This window comes from Macrobrachium nipponense, chromosome 15 (assembly GCF_015104395.2).
Source record: "Macrobrachium nipponense isolate FS-2020 chromosome 15, ASM1510439v2, whole genome shotgun sequence".
Lineage (NCBI taxonomy): Eukaryota > Metazoa > Arthropoda > Malacostraca > Decapoda > Palaemonidae > Macrobrachium > Macrobrachium nipponense.
The window spans coordinates 4,904,484-4,917,776 of NC_087208.1; the positions used below are offsets into that span (position 1 = coordinate 4,904,484).

Genomic DNA, 13,293 nt, shown 5'->3' on the forward strand with positions numbered 1-13,293 from the left:
GGGGCCGTAACCAGCCCTCCTCCCAGCCTTCCTTCTCCGCGAAGGAGGGTCGGGGAAGAAGTCGAAGAAAGGGGGGAAACGCTAGGGACGGCGTTCCCCCTCACCTGCTGCCGGAAGTGGGGGGTGCCTGGCCAGCCATTGGGCAACTTGGCAGCGCTACGGCGCCGAGACCTGGATAGTAGATGTCCTTCGGGAGGGATATCTATTACCCTTCGAATCTCGGCCACCCCTCACCTCCAACCCAGTCCAACGCAGTATACGTTCCACGATCTTCGAAGGACGTAGCATTAAGACAGGAGATCAAGACCATGCTGAGCAAACGAGCTGTAGAGATCGTCACGGATCAGTCACCGGGCTTCTACAGTCGACTTTTCCTGGTGGAGAAGTCTACGGGGGGCTGGCGCCCGGTGATAGATCTCTCTCCCCTGAACCGGTTCGTTCGCCAGACCCCGGTTCACGATGGAGACGGCACGCTCCGTGCTCGACTCAATCAGGGAGAACGATTTCATGCTTTCATGGGGACCTGAAGGATGCGTATTCCAAATACCCATTCATCAGTCCTCTAGAAAGTACCTCCGCTTCATCCTTGACTGGGAACGGTGTACCAATTCAGGGCACTTTGTTTCGGTCTCTCAACCGCCCCACAGGTGTTCACGCGAGTGTTCACTCTGGTGTCTGCTTGGGCCCATTCGAACGGGATACGTCTTCTGAGGTATCTCGACGATTGGCTAGTCCTGGCGAGCTGCCTGCTCGCAGTTGCTACAGGACAGGGATCGGTTACTCGAGTTCTGTCGCGATCTGGGGATCGTTGTGAACTTCGAGAAGTCCGATCTCGAGCCCAAGCAGAGAATGAAGTACCTGGGTATGCTGATCGACACGGTAGCAGGGCGAGTCTTCCCCGCAGACTCGCGGATCAGCAGATTCAGGGAGGCAGCCAACCAGTTCCTGTCTCGGCAGGAACAGGCAGCTCAGCGATGGCAAGTCGTGATCGGACACCTGTTGTCACTCGAGAAGTTAGTCCCTCACGGGCGTCTTCACCTGCGGTCTCTTCAGTGGAGGCTAAAGGAGAGTTGGTCACAGGCAACGGATCCCCCGAGCTTTCCAGTGTCACTGACACCGGAGGTGAGGCAGGAACTAGCCTGGTGGTGGCCTGGACGACAGGAACCTCTTAAAGGGAGTGCCTCTACGCACTCCCCCCCCGGAGTTGCAGCTGTTCTCAGACGCATCGACCGAGGGGTGGGGCGCACACCTGGAGGAGTTGCTAACTTCAGGAGTGTGGGACGAGCACGACAAGCACCTTCACATCAATGTACTGGAACTCAAGGCTGCGTTTCTCGCGCTCCCAGAGTTTCAGGACCGCTTGATGGGACACTCAGTTGTGTTGATGTGCGACAACACCACGGTTGTGGCTTACGTCAACAAACAGGGGGGCCTAGTGTCTCTCCGTGTACCAGTTGACTCGGCAGGTGCACGAGTGGGCCGAGGCTCACTCAATAGAGCTGTCGGCACGCTACATTCCAGGGAAGTACGACACTCCAGGGGATGGGGATCTGTGACGCTCGATTTCGTCCCGAACTTCGTTGCGAAGACTCAGAAACCTTCGGTCCTGACGACAGGTTCGAGTCTTTCACGGATTCCCCTCCCTAATGGACTTCACCAATAATGATGCGGATGAGATGCTGCTTTGTCCTGTGAGGGCGCTACGGCGCTATCTGAAGAGAACTCGGCACCTCAGGCCTGAGTGTCGACGCCTCTCGTTAGCACGGGGTAACCAAGAAAGAAGTATCCAAGAACACTCTTTCGTTCTGGCTGATGGTAGTGACGACATCCGTACGTCCCATCCGAGAGCTCACGAAGTCAGAAGTATTGGCCCCTCGTTGGGTTCGTAAGAACTTCTCCGTGGCGCAGGTCCTGAAGGCAGGTGTCTGGTCTAACCAGACTACCTTCACCTCCTTCTACCTTCGGGATATTGCCCACAGGTCCTTGGATACCTTTTCCTTGGGACCCGTGGTGGCTGCTCAACAAGTTGTGTAGCTAACCCAGCCCACCTCGCAGGGTGGCTGAACAGCATCGAGTCCTGGTGTGACTGTGCGGATGGATGTGTGAATGAGTGAGTGACTGGCTTCTCTTCCCATCTTTTCCTCCTCCTCTACCTGTGGGCAGAGGGTCACGGTCGTCACTACGCTGGATGAGGACGAGATGCAGTGAGCTATATGACAGAGCCCCATTCTATCCCTTTCACTAGGGATAGAAGCAGAATATCCACCACTTCCTCCTACAAGGGGGGAAGGGGGGGAAGTGGGTGCCAACAAGAGACAAACCCATGACTTTATATTTGCTCCTGTACAGGAACAAGTTCTTACATTGCTGGTACAAAGAGACACGCTTGCCTCTCTCCTAGTACTTGGGTCCAGAGGTCTGACCATTGATCCTGCGGTGCACACCCCGATCAATTGGACAGAGGCTTGGATCCCTCCCTCGCTCTTACGACCAGGGAGGCATTCCAAGGTTGGGCGAACACCAGTCTGTTCACAAAAGACTCAGATTCCTCCCACCAAGAAGTGAGTCTTCCTATTGTAAAAGGACCGAAGGTTTGTATGCCGTGTTGGAACAAATGACAATTTGTCCAAAATTGCATTTTTCCTAACTATACAAACCTGAGGTCCTTTTACACATAGTCCCACCTCATGCCACCCCTCACTCTGCAGTTTTTTGCTTGGGCCAAAAGCAAAAGATTGTTTACCTCCCAGTCGCTCGCGCGCGCCTGTCGGACAAGCAGTTAACTACTGAACCCTTGTTCGAAAGCTTATGACCTATCCAGCTGCCGCTAGTAACCTTCCTATTGTAAAAGGGACCTTCAGGTTTTGTATAGTTAGGAAAAATGCAATTTTGGACAAATTGTCATTTTGTGTGTTTTTTGTTTTTGTTTGTTTTTTGTCAATTGTCCTGCTGTATTTTGTTGTGTAAAGAGGAAAGTGTGACTGAGGGTGGGTTTGGGAGCTGGAGTGACTAGGTTAATGTTGGGGGGGGGGGGCGGATTTTGCCAGCTTGTTTTTCAGCTTGTGATCCCGCCACATTATTTTTTGGCGCCCGAACAGGGACTATTGGTGCGGCAGCTGCAGGGCAATTGGGGTAGTGAATTGTTTGATTGGTGGAGAAAGAGAGGATGGAAGGGTTGAAGGAGATAGAGAGGCTGAAGGAGGAGCTGAGGTTGGCGAGGGAAGCTAAGGGAAGGTTGGAAGTGGAGAATAAGAGGTTGAGGGTAGAGTGTGAGGATACATGGGCTGGGACAAGGAAGTGTTTTGGTGTGGGAAGAGGTGCAGTTAAAGGTTAGGTTAGGAGATTTGGAAGTTGTACATAACTTTATAATCATGGGAGAAAATATGCCAGGTTGCTTTTTGATAGGGATGGATTTTTTGAGGATGCATGATGTAAGCGTAGATATAGGAAATGGGATTCTTTGTAAGGGGGGTAGCACAATAGCTAGGATTCAGGATTGTAGTGCATTTGTAGCAAACTTTGTGGGGGTAATTGATATTGCTAGAAGTGAGAATGATTTGTTGAGTGAGGAGGAGATTGAGGAAATGCAAGATAAGTGCTTGGAGATAAGTATGTTGCGGCCGTGTGTCTTGGGGGGAGTACGTGTTGAAGATTGGCCGCATGAGTTGGGTGTGTATAAGAGGGTTGCTAAACGGTTTGTGGTTTGTAAAAACATAGTGTACTTTTTGCATCAGGAAGGGGTGTATGACAGGGGAGTGTATGTGCCGGTGTTTTCTGTTGAGTCAGCAGTGAGTATGTGTTTGTTGGTGCATGATCGGTTTGGGCATATGGGGAAAATAAGTTGTGGGAGTGCATGAGAGAGAGATTGTATGCGCCTGGGTTGAATAAGATTGGTGTGGATGTGGCTGTTACGTGTGAAGACTGTCAGAGGGGAAAGTATCAGCGTGTGCATGCGAGTCTGCCTGTGTTGAGATTGCAGATGAAAGCAGTTTGAAATGCCTTTGATTGATTGTGTTTCATTGCCAAAGACTGTGAGGGGGCATTTGGGAATGATTGTGATGGTGGATCATATGAGTAAATTTGCCTATGCATTTCCCATCAAAGATAAGAGGAGTGAAACTGTTGCCTATGTGTGTGTGTAAGCCGGTGAAAATGTTGAGTGATAATGGGCCTGAGTTTGTGGGGTGGGAATTTGAAGAAATGTTGAAGGAATGGGGTATTGTCCATGTGTATTCTACTCCATATGGGCCCAGTGCGAATGGTTTGGCGGAAAGGACTGTTAGAACGATGACTGAGATTTTGCGAATGATGAGTAAAGGCGACAATGATTGGGATGTGTATGTAGGACGTGCAGTGTGGGTATATAACGCCACACTGCAGAAGAGTATAGGTATGTCTCCTTGTAAGTATGTGTTGAATTTTGAAAGGATTGTTAGGCCGCGGTTGGGTCTGTCAGAGAGTGATCGAGATTTGTGGAAGAAAGCGAGTGAAAGGTTTGAAAGTTTTAGGATTGGAGATAAGGTGTTGAAAGAGGTGGTTGAGAAAGGGAGAATGAATGTGAATAAGGTAAGGGAGAAATTTGAAGGGCCTTTTGAGATTTTGGAAGTGGGACCAAGCGGATTGAGTTATGTTTGGGAAATTGCGAGTAGATGGGGGTGTGGATGAGGTTAGGGCACACCATAACCAGCTCCAAAAGTGGAGGGAAGTAACCCAGTATGTTCGGGAGAATGCGATGACTGAGTGGTTGAGGGTGAATAAATGTGAGCCGAGCATCAGTGAGCAAATGGGTCTGGAAGATCGGCAGTTAGTGTTGGTTAAGTATGGAAGAAAGCGGAAGAAGGTAAGGAAAGGGAATGGAAGGGAGAAACGTGAACTGCATGATAGAGGGGTTAGTGTGAGGGTAAAAATGGTGGATAAGGCGTGTAATACAGATGACTTTGAGGGGAGGAATGATACGTATAGCGTGTGTGGGTTTGAATTGTCAGGGTTTAGTGAAATTTCACCGGGAAGGGAATCAGGTGGTAAGGATGTAGTTGGCAGTATGAATGAGTCTCTTCGGGAGTTTGGCAGGAGTGTAAATGAGGTAAGTGATTTGGTGGCAGAGTTACAAGAGATGTTCGGACAAGAGTTAGAGGGGGTAGATGAGATAGTGAATGGGATTTGGGGGGATGGTAGTGAGGGAGATAGTAATGTTAGTCTGACTGGAAGTGATCTGGGAGAAGTTGATGGTGGTGTAACTGAGAGTGTGTATGAGGGCCATCAAACAAGATCCAGGGGACCTGCATCTGAGCATCCGTGGGTGTTGTGAGTGAAAGGAAACGTTGTCAAATGTAACAGGGGAGGAAATATGGAGGAGTTATGGAGTTCCATTTGACAACGTCTGTGTGTGTGAGAGAGAGAGAGAGGGTGTAATTGCTGTATGGATAGTTAATGACTGAATTGGTTGTTGTTGGGTTCTGGGCTGTCTGCTGGTGCTGCTGATTATTAGAGTTCTGTGTTTTTAGTGTTTTTGAGTCAGTCTTTGGTGAGAGTAGTAATGTCGGACAGTTATTTGAAGGCATTGGAAATTGGTTGTTTTGTGTTTTGTTTTGTTGTTGTTTAGTTGTTGTTAAGTTAGTGTTTTTTTTTTTTTTTGCTTAGGGTTGTTGTGCCTGTGCTGTTGTGTTGTTTGTTGCTGGTCTGTTGTGTTTTGTTGTTATATGTGATTTTTTGTATTGTTGTGGTATTTCTGTGACCTCAACCAGCGGACAGCACAGGATAGCCCCGGAGTAAACTGGATGATTGGTAAGTACATGTGTTTTGTGTTTTGTTTTTTTGTTGTTGGGTTTGGGAGCTGGAGTGACTAGGTTAATGTGGGATGGGGGGGGGGGGATTTTGCCTGCTTGTTTTTCAGCTTGTGATCCCGCCACAATACCACTCAAATACACGCACATTTTTTTATTGCTGGATAATTTCAGTCCTCTTACTATCAAGCAGCCTTGGACTGCGTATCTGAAGTATAAAACGGACATTCGAAGAGCATCCTCTCCCAGATAAATTAAAACTATTCGTTTGTTGTATTATGTGTAGTAAATTTAGTAAATACTTTGGAAATCTATTTTGGTTATCAAAACTTGAGTCCATACAAACCTGTTACAAAATTATGTTAAAAGTGCTATACCTACTGTAATTCGTGGAACAATTAATTATTCATCTGGAAAGGGCGAATGGTTTGTGGATTGTTAGTCAATTAATAGCCACTCATATTCTTTCTACAAAGACTGCTGTATGATCCGTTGTAATGCTTAAATAGAAATAATGAAAGAAGACAAACGTGACACCCTGGTTTTACTCGAACTCTGCGACAGCTGTGCATTGGAATTATCGATAAAGCCTAGTAGTATCTGAAAGACCACAAAAAATACAGTACACAAACTTGAAAGTCATATTCATCTTATGATACAATGAGGAGAGAAGTGCCTTATTTCATATATATACTAAATTGTTAAATGTACTATGCAGTCATGGGACGAAGTTTAATGTTTGCAGACGACATTATTGTATTTCTCCATAATAGCCTTTTGAGGTACAAATAAGAAACCAAATGATAGCGATTCTTACAAGTCTTAAGGAATTGATGGCATTTAAGCAACTAAAACTAAATGAAGTTATGTTAATTTTTGCGTTAAAGCACTTGTGATTAACTGTATCATCAACAGAGTGGACTATTGCAACGCTATGACTCAGACTTGATGCACCATTGTATAGAAGACACTATTTTGTTGATCTGGCAGGGTACCTTCAGTGGAGTGACAGGGGTTCGGGGAAAAAAGAACCCACCTGTACCTGTTGATAACAGGAGTCATAACGCATACTTTAAACATTGTCCTGACATTGATGGGTAACCAGTGTAACTCAAACAATGCAAGAGTAATCGTATCCCGAGCTGCGATATCTTTTGATTAATCATGTAGTTCAACTTAAGTAGATTGTGATAGAGTTGCAGCAGTCCATGAAATAGAAAAATAAAAATTCCACACACTACTTAGTCAACGGGCTGGTCCGAATTTGATCAAGAAAATTTTTGTAAGATGAACTTTACCACTTTTACTTAATAACCTATAAAATTTGATAAAACTTGAGAAGGAAATTAGACTGTAGCAACAGTACGAGAAATAATTTACTATTGGTACAATCATAGATCCCCTTTATATCTATGAGTACAATAATGCATTAAAACTGAGGTAAGTGAATTTTAAATTTGGGGTGCTGCTACAACGGCGAAGCACCGAATAACTACCATTTCACGTTCTGTTGTGTCTGGGAGCCGTAATTAAAATTATTGCCACTTCCACAACTACAACTAATGTGTCACCGTGTTGTATACCTATTTGATGAAGAAGCACAGTGACCGCTTTGGTTTACTTTTTATAAATAAGAATATGATATAGGAAAAGTGTCTTATGCTATTCCTATACCTATACTGCGCTACTTTCTGTGGAACCCTTTCGCCATTTACCTAGCGTAAGTTTGCACAAAAGCAAGGTTGTATTTTTGTGATTGTAGATTACTTAGGGGAGCTACTACAGATCCGGGGACGATCGATTTTCCGGGGAAAAAATAGCTGAGAATAACGTTTTTGGCCCTTTTTTGTAATTGACCCAGTAAAAATAAAGCCTGAAAAACATCAAACGGTAAAGGGGGGACCCATTGGGAAACCAGGGTTTTTGGGTGGGGGGAAGCGGCGTAGGACTTTCACGGCGCACGTAACTCTCAATTCCCGGTTTTGAGACCCAAACCTTTGACCCTTAATACAAAAGTTTGTCCCCTTACTCTGCATTCAAGGTTGACGTAGGCTAGGCTTGCCTAGGACCCCTTACATTGCCGAACTTTTGAAAGACTAGCCTACATGTAAAACGTCTAGCCTAGGCTACCACTAACCGACATTAAATTAGAAGCTTAGACCCCACAGCAAGGCTGTGGCGGAACGGCGCTTCGCGCCTTATCCGCAAGCCCGACATGTTCTGGCAAGAGGTAATGTTGCGCTGCGCTTGCTAGCCACAGAGGTTACAGTAAGGCTGCAGCGGAACGGCGCTTCGCGCCTTATCCGCATATTTAAAGATTCTTGGCAGGCTCGACATGTTCTGGCAAGAGGTAATGTTGCGCTGCGCGCGCTAGCCACAGGGGTTACAGTGAATTAGCCACAGTACATATGAAAAAACACGACTAGCCTAGGCTATAAATCCCCCCCATAACTGTAACATTAAACACCTTCCTCGTTTGCCACGGCCTTACTGTTCAAAAACATGCTTCGGTACTGGCTTCGAACTAACCGAAACAGTACTGTTCGAACACGTGCTTCGGTACTGGCTTCGAACTAACCGAAATAGTACTGTTCGAACACATGCTTCGGTACTGGCTTCGAAATAACCGAAACACTAGTTTTAAGGCTAACAAAAATTAATATACAACTTACCTTATTCACATTTCAAACTCGCTGCTGTTCGACGACCATGAAGGGGTAGATGAAGGCATCAGTCTCGGCCTCTTTGGAACGGGTAAGGGATCATGTGGCTCGCTGGTAGAAGGTCCTGGTCTTAATGTTTCGGGCCGGGAAATCCAATTTGAGATGGGGGATGTCGGGCGGCTTTTGAGCGGATAGACACGTTTGATCAATTTCAGGAACGCCCGAAATGGACACGGAACATCTTGTAGATACCGCTTCTGGATACAGTACGTAGAAAAATAGCTTTTGTAAAGTTCTTGCTGCGTATCGTGTCTCGGTAGCGCGCTCCGTTTAAGAACACGCCACTGCGATTCTATAGTGTTCGTGTGTACATTCGGGTCGTCCGGGCTAACGAAGTTAACGCTGTGGTTCACGACATTATGCGCAAAATAATGATCCCGGACTTTGCTGTACGACTTCCAGCAATCAGATATGATTGTGGTTTCTGAAAGTACGTTATCAAGCAACACCGGGATCAGAGTTTCGGCAGAACGGTCAGGAACCACCTTGAAAAAGGTCTCACGTGTCTGTCGGTCAATGCCACCGAACACCCAAGATCTGTCTATCTTTCGGCCATGGTTGTACTTCCGTTTCCCAAATTTAGATTCGTCGATCTCAACAATATGACCAGGACAACCGATTTTCTTATTATCAGCACACAGGATTTGGCAACATACATCCCTACAAAAATTATACCAATCCACCATGGTGTTAGGTGCTAGAGGCATAACCAAATCCGTGACAACACACTGTGGGATTTTCTTTGTGAAGCAAAATATTAATATAATAATTGTTTCTAGGGACAAACGCGACTTTTCAAAAAAGGATCCATGCCGAACTGATACCTTCTTACCGCACTTGCTGTTTGTACATCGCCACATGTATATCGCTTGGCCCGTGGCCTCGCTGGTCCCATGTTTCATGAACCGTCGGTTCGCTGTGTTGCATGTTGTACACAACCCCGAATAGTCCCCAAGTAACCCTTCCCTGTATAACACTTCATAAATTCGTCAGTGTTTCGTAAAAACTCGATAAGGATACCAATATACAAATGTGTATATTGATCGAACTCGTCAGCTGTAACACTTTTGGGAAATAATACGGAATGCGTTCTATCCATGGCGGCGGTGTAGAACGGAAAGGGCAAATTTTGTGACTGCAGGTATGATTGTCTGATTCATATTCATGGGACACGTTTTTATTGGTTGGGAGGAAGTTAATCCATGTCCCTTGGGAATGACCTGGGTCAACCTGATACAGGATTGGTTTGATTTAAAATTTCCCGCGTTGGGGGCGGGCCGACGTACAGCGCCTGTCCGCGGCCAACTCAAGAACTATGGGAGCTACAAGGACCATGTCAGCCTTCACATCAAGTGGGTACTTAGAAAAATTTACGTTTCACGGGAAATATCGGCGGATGGTATTTTGGTGTAAAATGGTCAGATAAGTGACTTTTCGGGTATATTTTGGAATTCTGGACAACTTTTATTCTATGCATTTTGTTATTTGGGGTAATGGTTCTGGAATTGTAGGATCTGTCCCCGGATCTGCGAACTACTAGGATAAATGACCGAGCGGCGACATAGCGGCCACCGGACATTGAATGCAGCCACATTCTCAAAAAAGTACTTGAATTCGTTGCCATGACTGATTCAGTCAAGAGTTGTGGCCTATCCAGGCAGCACACAGAGACCTCAACGCTCTTCTCGAAGTAAGTGTTTTCCCTTAAATTATGAATACCTAGTATCAAATGGCATAGGCTAATTCAAGTGCTGTTTTGAAAAGTGGCCACATTCCGAGGAAGGTGGCCGCTATGTCGCCACTCTGTCCTATACCTACCCAAAGAGTAGATTGTTTCACCATGCAACTGTGTGGAACCAATATGATAGTGTTATGGGTAAAACTAGTTTCGCAGCTTAGGTAAGGCCTGTCCACACTAGGAAACATTGTTTGCAAACTGGTTTTTACCATATAGGCTATTTGTTTCCTATTCAGAATGGATAACATTTAGTGTTTCTGTATGTATATGTTATGCACATTTATAGTGTGTGTATGTTTATAGGGTAAACAACCGCAGTCGATTCATTGTCATCGCTTGGCTCGGCCTTATTCACTTGATATTTAATTGGTGAAAAAAGAATACAATTACATCTTTAAGCGTCCAGTCGTAGATCTGTTCGCCACCCGGCACAACAGGAAACTCAAAGTTTTCTACTCAGTTGTGCTGGACCCATGGGCAGCTGCAGAGGACACTTTTTATTTTTTTATTTATTTATTTTTTTTTTTTACTAGCATTTTGAATTAATTATGTGGAATTTTCTACCTTTGCTTAAATTTACTGGACCTGGTAAACAGAAAAGATATCATAGCTGGGACTGGGTTTTATATCTGAAGCTAAATAGTGGGAACCATGGCAGGACCATCAACTGCCCGATAATGTTCGGACCTGAGCGATATCAGGCGGAGCTATTTTGCAGGGCTGGACCATGGATTCCAGGGGGGTCTAGTTTTGCAGATAGGACTCTCGGCATTCTGTCCGGTTTGCCCATAATGTGATTAGGGTGGGGGATGATTGTATTCTGGTAATACTCTCTGTCCTATCAAGCGGGTTTGGCTTACACTTGGGCCACTCTAATCATGTTGTGCCATCCCCCTGTGGGGTAGGGTAGGGACGCGGACATTTGGGAGTCAGTTCTCACTTGTGCCATTAGTGGAAGAATAAAATCCATGAAAGGCTGATGATATCTTTTAAGGTTTTCAGGTTTATTTCTATTTTTTTTGTACTTAGATCTTTATGAAATCGGAAAATAAATATACAAGTACCCCTGGACCCTTTGATGGCGGTAAATCGGCACAGTTAACGACTACTGGAACCTCCCCTGACAACCTTCCTCTGGAAAAATAAAAAAAACCTTCGTGTAATTACACTGAAACCCTATGCTCCTGTACAGAGTAAAGGGAAATTAAGCAGACATATGTTTGAAATTGGACCTGGAATATTTGAAGTCTTATGAAAAGTATTTAACTTTAAATTTGGAAGAAGATGGTTATGATATTTTTGCTGTACATATCGAGACATTGCGAAGTGTTGTGGCCGAGAGCCTAAGATTTCTCATGAAGGTAGAGGAAAGCTGACGATGGAATCTACCCCAGCCAAAGAGACTGAAAAACTGAAAATATCACACCTTGGAGGAGTCAAAGTACAATGTGCAGCACATGCTTTTTGGAATCACTCCAAGGGAATGATATATGCTCCCCAACTGATGACTTACGCCGAAGAAAAACTTGTAGAGGAACTAAAAGATCAAGGTGTAATAAGAGTTGAGCGAATGAAGAAGGTAAATGGAGTCTTTGTACCACTTCCCAATTTAATTATTAAATTTAATTCTACTTGATTACCTACTGTAGTAAAAGCAGCCTGGCTACGTTTCAAGATTAAACGATATATCCCAAGACCGAGGAGATGTTTCCATTGTCAAGAATTCGGACATATGTTAGGGTCCTGTAGACAGAAACTGCAAGGCAAGCCAGCCACTTGTGTCAAATGCAGTGAACGAGAGCATGGCATATGTAATAATCAAGCCAGCTGTATACATTGTGGAGAAAATCATCCATCATCTTCACTTAATTGTAATGTATACATCATGGAAAAAGAGATTCAAACTTTAAGGGTAACAGAACGTATCACATTTAGGGAGGCAAAAGAGAGAGTATTGAATCAATATGTTAGACCAGGAATATCCTTTTACAGTGTCGCTGCCTAACCGAAAGAGAAATATAAGTGTTAATAAGGATAATTTAACACGTTTCCAGCAATGGGACCCACCAGTGGGTCACACTGTTCTCTCATTTGCTGCAATGTGACCCACCGCTGGTTCCCAGTAGAACAAAACTATTTTTTTTAATTTATAAAAAAACTTACTTTTAATTGCAATTATTATTTTAGTAGATCAGTATTGCTATCAAAGGGTTGAAGTATACAAAAAAAAATAAAGAAAGTTTTATTGAAATAATTGCAAAGAAAATTTGTCTGACATTCAGTATATAAGAAAATGAGTTTTCTATTCCATTTGCTAATGAAAAATCATATCACTAGTTATGTTTGAGATTGAAACATGATAACATAGATATGGAGTGCCATCACATGAGTCACAATATGTGGAAACCTTTCTTGACTTGATTTTGGCCACTTTGGATCCTTCATTTGCTGCTCACATTTCGTAGCAGCCTCTGCATCGTTTCCTTGTTTTTCTTTTCTGTCCTTCTGCTTCTTTGAGACAATGTGAAGATTTTCCTGAAATATTCACACTTGATTTTCCTGGTTTGTTTTTTTCCTTCATGATACCACTAGTATAGCATAAGACAATAGATTCCTTGAATGCACGTAATGACATTTTCTTGACAGCAAAGTACTTATTGTAAAGTACCCAAGCATTCATTATAGAAGTACCAGCAATAAATTCTAATGCTACTTTTCTGTACCATTTTCTTGACTTCTTCAGAGGTGAATAATATGATGACATTTGATCTGATAATCAAACTCCTTTCTTGCACTTATTATAGTCTAACACACTTTGTGGTTTCTTGATAGGTAAACCAGTCCTTGTGACTTTACCTGTGTTGATTAGAGTAGCATCATGTTCTGGAACTGTTAATGGAGTCACAACTATCTTTTATCTTTCCAATTGAATACTTTCACTCCATTCTTATTTTCTAAGGCTTTATTTCACCTCTCTTTAGTTTTGCTTTTGTAACTGACTTTGGAAGATACTTACTATTGATTCTTACTGTGCCCACATAGGTAAGTC

General features: G+C 44.2%; 1 protein-coding gene across 2 annotated transcripts in view; it reads left to right on the forward strand.

The window, feature by feature from the left end:
• Positions 1–7,265: 7,265 nt before the first annotated feature.
• Positions 7,266–13,293, forward strand: part of LOC135226980 (uncharacterized) — a 209,334-nt gene continuing 203,306 nt past the window's right edge. For both annotated transcript variants that reach the window (XM_064266693.1, XM_064266694.1), the window contains exon 1: positions 7,266–7,503. The gene's annotated coding sequence lies outside the window, so the exon portion shown is untranslated. The remainder of the gene's footprint in view (positions 7,504–13,293) is intronic.